General features: G+C 46.9%; 1 protein-coding gene across 1 annotated transcript in view; it reads right to left on the bottom strand.

The window, feature by feature from the left end:
• The window catches only part of LOC118342854 (spectrin beta chain, non-erythrocytic 1-like), a gene marked incomplete at both ends in the record, with an annotated part of 15,240 nt that overhangs the window by 2,576 nt on the left and 5,643 nt on the right, over positions 1–7,021 (bottom strand).

Genomic DNA, 7,021 nt, shown 5'->3' with positions numbered 1-7,021 from the left:
TCTCTGTAAATAATGTTACAAGGAGTTCGGTCTAGACCTGCTCTATTTGAAAAGTGTCCTGAGATAACTCTGTTATGAATCGGTGCTATACAAATAAAACTGAATTGAACACTTAAATATAAGAATGTTGTTGTGTTGGTCAGGACGAGCTGAGCGCTGTCACCATGCAGAAGAAGCATCAGATCGTGGAGCAGGCGGTGGAGGATTATGCTGAGACCGTCCACCAACTGTCCAAGACCAGCAGGGGACTGGTGGCTGACGGACACCCTGAGAGGTGCTTTTAATATAGACCCAGTAGACCTGAGACCCAGTAGACCTGGATCCAGCACCGTAAACTGAACCAGTTGTTGTCATAGTAACAGGACTCTGTGTGTGTGTGTGTGTGTGTGTGTGTCAGTGAGCGCATCAGTATGCGTCAGTCTCAGGTGGATAAGCTGTACGCCGGCCTGAAGGACCTGTCGGAGGAGAGGCGGGGCAAACTGGATGAGAGGCTGCGACTCTTCCAGCTGAACCGAGAGGTCGATGACCTCGAGCAGTGGATCGCTGAACGGGAGGTGGTGGCCGGGTCGCACGAGCTGGGACAGGACTACGAGCATGTTACTGTACGTTACTGCGAGTACTGATACTACATATCTGTAATGTTCCTACGCCACAAACACGCTGCGGCACTCAGGGCTAGTAGAAAGCAACCGTTAGCTTTGTACCGCTACAACGTTAGCTTGCCTGCTCGCTAACATTATCACTAGCAATATACTGTCTGAATGTTAACTTATGTATTGTGACAAACCATGTTTTTAACCAACAATAAATTATGTAATGGTACAAAGCTAAGGTGTATAGCTAACAATGTTTCTACGTTAACTAGATAGCAATTTGTTCGCATTAGCAAGCAAGCTAACATTAGCTCAATACATTTCACAAGCTTTGCAGTAGTAATAGCTTTATTACATTAGTACTGTTATTATACCGATACAACTGACTGTATTATTATATTAATACTATTATCTGACCTTTGTGCTCCTTGCTCAGATGTTGCAGGAGCGTTTCCGGGAGTTCGCTCGGGACACCGGGAACATCGGTCAGGAGCGTGTGGATGCCGTCAACCGCATGGCAGACGAGCTGATCAACACCGGTCACGGTGACGCAGCAACGGTGGCAGAGTGGAAGGACGGACTGAATGAGGCCTGGGCCGACCTGCTGGAGCTCATTGACACCAGGACGCAGATCCTCGCCGCCTCCTTCGAGCTCCACAAGTTTTACCATGACGCCAAGGAGATCCTGGGACGCATCCTGGACAAACAGAAGAAGCTGCCGGAGGAGGTTGGCCGCGACCAGAACACGGTGGAGACGCTGCAGAGGATGCACACCACCTTCGAACACGACATCCAGGCCCTGGGAACACAGGTCAGTGACATCTCACCTGCTTTATGGGGACACAGTGGCTTTATGGGGACACAGAGTGAGTTTAAATGAGCTTTGACCCTTGACCTTTGTGTGTGTGTGCAGGTGAGGCAGCTGCAAGAGGACGCAGTGCGCCTCCAGTCAGCTTACGCCGGAGATAAAGCTGACGACATCCAGCGGAGGGAGAGCGAGGTGTTGGAGGCCTGGAGGAGTCTGCTGGAGGCCTGTGACGGACGCAGGCTCCGCCTCCTCGACACCGGAGACAAGTTCAGGTTCTTCAGCATGGTCCGAGACCTGATGTTGTGGATGGACGACGTGATCCGGCTCATCGAGGCCCAGGAGAACCCCAGGTACGCAGAGTCTGCTGCCCTCTGCTGGACTTCACCTGCTCTGATAATCAGCTGTGATAAACGTGTGTTTCCTCGTGTGTTCAGAGACGTGTCGTCAGTGGAGCTGCTGATGAACAACCATCAGGGCATCAAGGCCGAGATCGACGCCCGAAACGACAGCTTCACAGCCTGCATCGAGCTAGGGAAGTCCCTGCTGGCCAGAAAACACTACGCTTCAGAGGAGGTGAGGAGATCCAGGATGACTAAAATCATCCGGTTCCAGTGGATGGTAAAAAATTGGCTTCAAACTGGACAACAGCTAACAAACTGAGGCTAAAGCTAACCGCTCCAGGTTATGATGTCATGCTAACAGAAAATTCAAACTGTGGTGTTTATCTGTGTGCAGATTAAAGAGAAGTTGCTGCAGCTGACGGACAAGAGGAAAGAGATGATTGACAAGTGGGAGGATCGATGGGAGTGGCTACGACTCAGTAAGATTCATCCTCTGTTTTTTTACTCTCACAGTTCTGTATGAACCCTCGGGTCAAAGGTCACAGAGAACCCGCAGCAGTCAGGCTGATTGTACGCTGCAGCGATGAGTCAGCTTTGATGAAGACACCTCAGGCTCTCACCGTCCTTTAAACTAGGCTGACGGAGCGTCTTCTCAGACCGCCGGCGCCGACCAATCAGGAAACGCTGCAGGCGGTTTAGTCACACAAGCTCATCGGGACAGACGGACTGTGGCGTCACAAAACAATTAAAGCAGCACATTTACATCCAACAACTAAAATTAACATCCTGAACAACAAAACTGCAGAAACATTTAAAGCTGCTAGCTTAGCTACAACACTCAAGGATCGGCTCGAAGGTCAAAAAATAGACAGAAATATCGACAGAAAGTAAAAGCACACTAGTGAAGTCTGCGTCTTTATTATAAATAATAAAGACAATAAGACAACTGACAGTAAATTATACAATAAAAGCTGATGTGTTTTAAAAATGTAATAGAAAAGGAAAGCTTTTATTTTGACAGTGCAGGAAGTGTTCAGTTTCATGAGAAAACAACCAGTGTTGTTGTTAGCAGTGTTAGCAGTGTTGCTATAGATGTGTGACTCTACTCCCCCCCCCCAGTCCTGGAGGTGCACCAGTTCTCGAGGGATGCGGGCGTAGCCGAGGCCTGGCTGCTGGGTCAGGAGCCCTACCTGTCCAGCAGGGAGATGGGTCAGAGCGTGGACGAGGTGGAGAAACTCATCAAACGCCACGAGGCCTTCGAGAAGTCGGCCGCCACCTGGGAGGAACGCTTCTCGGCTCTGGAGAGGCTGACTACGGTGAGCAGAGGGCGACAAACTAGTCCGGTTCACATTTAAAGCTTCATACAGCGACTGATGGACATTTCACATCATTCTGAGATTAAAAGTTTAATCTGTCTTCTGTTCCAGCTGGAGCTGCTGGAGGTGAGGAGGCAGCAGGAGGAAGAGGAGAGGATGAGGAAGCCGCCGTCTCCAGAGCCGCCCGTCATTCAGCAGGAGGAGACTCAGCAGCAGAGGTGAGTTAGATCACAGCAGCACCTGGTGGACGTCAGAGGAACTGAGTCACTAACTGTGTTTCTCTCTCTGCAGTGGAGTCATCACCCAGAACGGACTCCCCTCAGACCAGGACACTCCTCGGGTCAGTACACTGATGTTCGTCTGACAGACACGTTGTTGATCGGTTCGATAATCGATCAGGCGTCTTTTACCCTTCCTAAGCCCCGCCCCCTTTTGCCCTGTGTTCCAGTCACAGTTGAGAACCTCGGTCCACTTTGCTGTCCTAAGATAAGCTATGTGCTAAGCTAATCTGCAACCATATTCTGAAGATGTTTAAAAGATAAAAGAGACATAAATATAGTCACATCTTAATTTAGCTAATGTTAACAAAACCAACAACCGGATTTAAGATGAAACTGAAGACCACCTCTTATTTGAATTTCTCCTCGATCAGGACGGCGTGGACGGCGGGGATCTGGTGAACGGCGTGGCCGAGCGGAGCTCTAAGGAGCCAAGCCCCGGCACCTCGCCGACCTCCGGCAGGAAGAGTAAGACCAGCCAGTCGTCCACGCTGCCCTCCAAGAACCAGGACTCGTCCTCGCAGCTGGAAGGACTCCTGCACCGCAAACACGAGTGGGAGGGGCACAACAAGAAGGCGTCCAACAGGTAACCACAAAGATCCTCTGCTGCACGAGATGTCTCACTCCTCTCTGTTCGCTGCTCATCCTGCTGCTCTGTGATTGGCAGATCGTGGCACAACGTGTACTGCGTCATCAACAACCAGGAGATGGGTTTCTATAAAGACAGCAAGGCGGCGGCCCAGGGAGTCCCGTACCACAGCGAATTACCCATCAGCCTGAAGGAGGCCACGTGTGACGTCGCCTCAGACTACAAGAAGAAGAAACATGTCTTCAAACTGAGGTAAGAAGGATTTAAAATTTATTTAAAATTCAGCCAGAAAACACGATTCTCCTGTGTCCAGTAGGGGGCACTATGACTATGGCTGAATATTGGCGTGTAGATGTGTTCAGGGACACACACTCAACGTCCTGTTTCATGGCAGTACATCGAAATTCGACGCCATGCCGCGGACACGCTGTTCGGCGGAATCGAGTATCTGAGTTCGTTAAAATATGAGTGAAAACTGCAAAAATGGCTCCACAGTTGCACAATAAACTCAAAATGTCAAAGGAAGTCGCTAATTTTGAATTTAATGTCAAATGTTGGCCCTTGTTGTACTTGAATGAACTCAGATTGGTTGACGATCAAAATGTCTCATAATCTTGAGGTTTCGTCTAACGGCCCCAAACATCACGTCTGATCAGAGGATTTAAACGCCTAATACATATATATAGTCACATCTTAAATTATCTTATGCTAGCAAACGGAGAGTACGATCATGAAGTCCACCCATGTGGACAGAAATTTCTCTTTCAGACAGAAATACAGAAATAAATTAAACAATAACATTTAAAAACAGAAGAAATTAATAAATGAAATGAAGTCAATAAATACAGAAGCTAATTTAATAAGTTGTCATTTTCACATTTATAAATTAATGGAGAGTCTGCTGACTCCTGGAGTGATGTAATTTGGTTACCATGGTGACGCTGATCCTGTGTTTCAGACTCACTGATGGAAACGAGTATCTGTTCCAAGCCAAAGATGAAGTAAGTTTCACCTCAAATGAAGATAAAGTTTGAGTCGTAGTTCAGATCCACCATTAGTTACTCACTGAATGACCTCTGACCCGCAGGAGGAGATGAGCACCTGGATCCAGACCATCCTGAACGCCGACCGCTCCGACGTGCAGGGCAGCAACCCCGGCACGCCGGTGTCTGGGCGCGCTCAGACGCTGCCGGCTGCCGTCACACTCACCACCGAGTCAAGTCCCGGCAAGAGAGAGAAGGACAAAGAGAAGGACAAAGAGAAACGCTTCAGTTTGTTCAGCAAGAAGAAACAGTAGAAAATCAAACAGGCTTTGGTGAAACCGCTTCAGCCGCATCCTGACGCGCTCTGACGTAAGAAAACTCGCAGTTAGCTTCTTTAAAAATACTTAATTTCTAATTTCCTGCCTTCAGCTGAAAGAACTGGAATGTGCTTCAGAGCTCCAGGAGACCTCCGTCCCCTCCCAGCAGACCCCAGTGCTACAAACACCAAATGAACCCCAAACTGCCCAAACTGCCGAATCCACAACCTGTGAGTGGCGTCGCTAAATTTGGTGTAAAATATTGCAGCCGCTAATGTTTTATCTCTAAATCTGGAAATTTTAAAATCAGGTTTTGAACAAATCGTTATTTTCATCATTAACTCTAAAAGGGTCCGAAAAAAGTGTAAAATGTCACAACCAAGGTTATTATTATTATTATTATTATTATTATTATATACACAGGAAATAGAAATATTCAAGATGTAATAGAAACAGAAACTTGTATATGCTACATTCAACTTTTATATATACAGATATGTTTGCTAGCTGTAGCTACAGATCCAGTGTGTACCATTTAGCTAATGTTAGCTTGCTAATGCGGACAAATTGTTAGCTTTACGCCTTAGCTTTGTACCGCTACATCATTTATTGTTGGCTAAAATCACATTTGTCAGAATACATGTTCGTGTCATGGATCATGTTAGCTGGCGAAGCTAACGTTAGCCTACAAACATTTCCACTCAGTTAGTATTTCGCTAGCGATAACGTTAATATTTGGAAATATTTCCGTTAACGTTTAAATGTTTGAAATCAGGTTTTGAACCTTGTGAAGGCTCAAACTTCCCGCCGCTGACGGAGGTCGGCGAGCTGAAGCGGTCTCACCAAAGTGAGGCGTTAAGGTTGTTTTTGTGTTTATTCTCAAAGCAGTTTTTGTTTGTTTCTCGTGTTTTCTTCACGTGGTCGTCTGGTCGGGCGACGAGGCGAACGCAAACACTGTGCCTGAGAGCGAGAGCGGCGGCCATTTTGGTTCATACGTGGCGATGTAACCGCTAACAAGCGTTCGTCGATCCGTCGATGATGACCCGCTGTTACATCACAACCTGTCGCCGCCCTTCTCGCTCTCTCTTGGTGACGTCAGCAGGGACCACACACTCGTTCTTTTCTACATTGTTTCAGTTTTCTTACGTTTTGTTGTTTTTCTACTTTTTTCGGGTCTGAGTTATTGCCTCAATTTTGTGAGGGCGTCCTAAGAGACAGCCTACATTCTTCCTCTGCCGTTGAGAAATTGGACCAATAGTGCATTTTGTTCTATTATTATTTGACTGTTTTTGTCCTCTGCAACCATTTCCTGTTTGTCTTCTAGACAGCCAATCACCTTCGAGGAGGGCTGCGATGTAGAAATGTCCACTTGCATGCTTCGTCAGGCTTCAGAGCGCCGCCTGAAAACACTCACAGAAACTACAACTCTTCATTTTTTAACCTTTTCCTTTGGATAAACAGATACTGCAGATCGATATGTATAATAATAATAAACACTTTAATGTTAAACGGTAGATGCGTCACGTACCGCAGACAGGAAGTGGAGACATGAAGGTTGCTTGCTTCTCGTTCAGATTTTCTGCTCTTTGATACTCGTGTTGCTCTGTCACTGTATATCTATTGTACTGAACATGTATGGAAGTTAACGCCATCTTACTGCACAATCAGAACTACATCTATAGGAATGAAGAAGAAGAAGCTGTTTGAGGCCGAATATTTAAGCAGAAGTTAGACCATAAAAGCTTTTCTCATGTATGAAACTGCACCTGTAGACTTTAAAGCTCTCTCTCTCTCTC

Source organism: Morone saxatilis, unplaced genomic scaffold (assembly GCF_004916995.1).
Source record: "Morone saxatilis isolate NCDOM2014 unplaced genomic scaffold, NCSU_SB_2.0 Contig9, whole genome shotgun sequence".
NCBI lineage: Eukaryota > Metazoa > Chordata > Actinopteri > Moronidae > Morone > Morone saxatilis.
The sequence above is the reverse complement of the archived record's forward strand: the minus strand, read 5'-3'. Positions and strand labels throughout refer to the sequence as shown.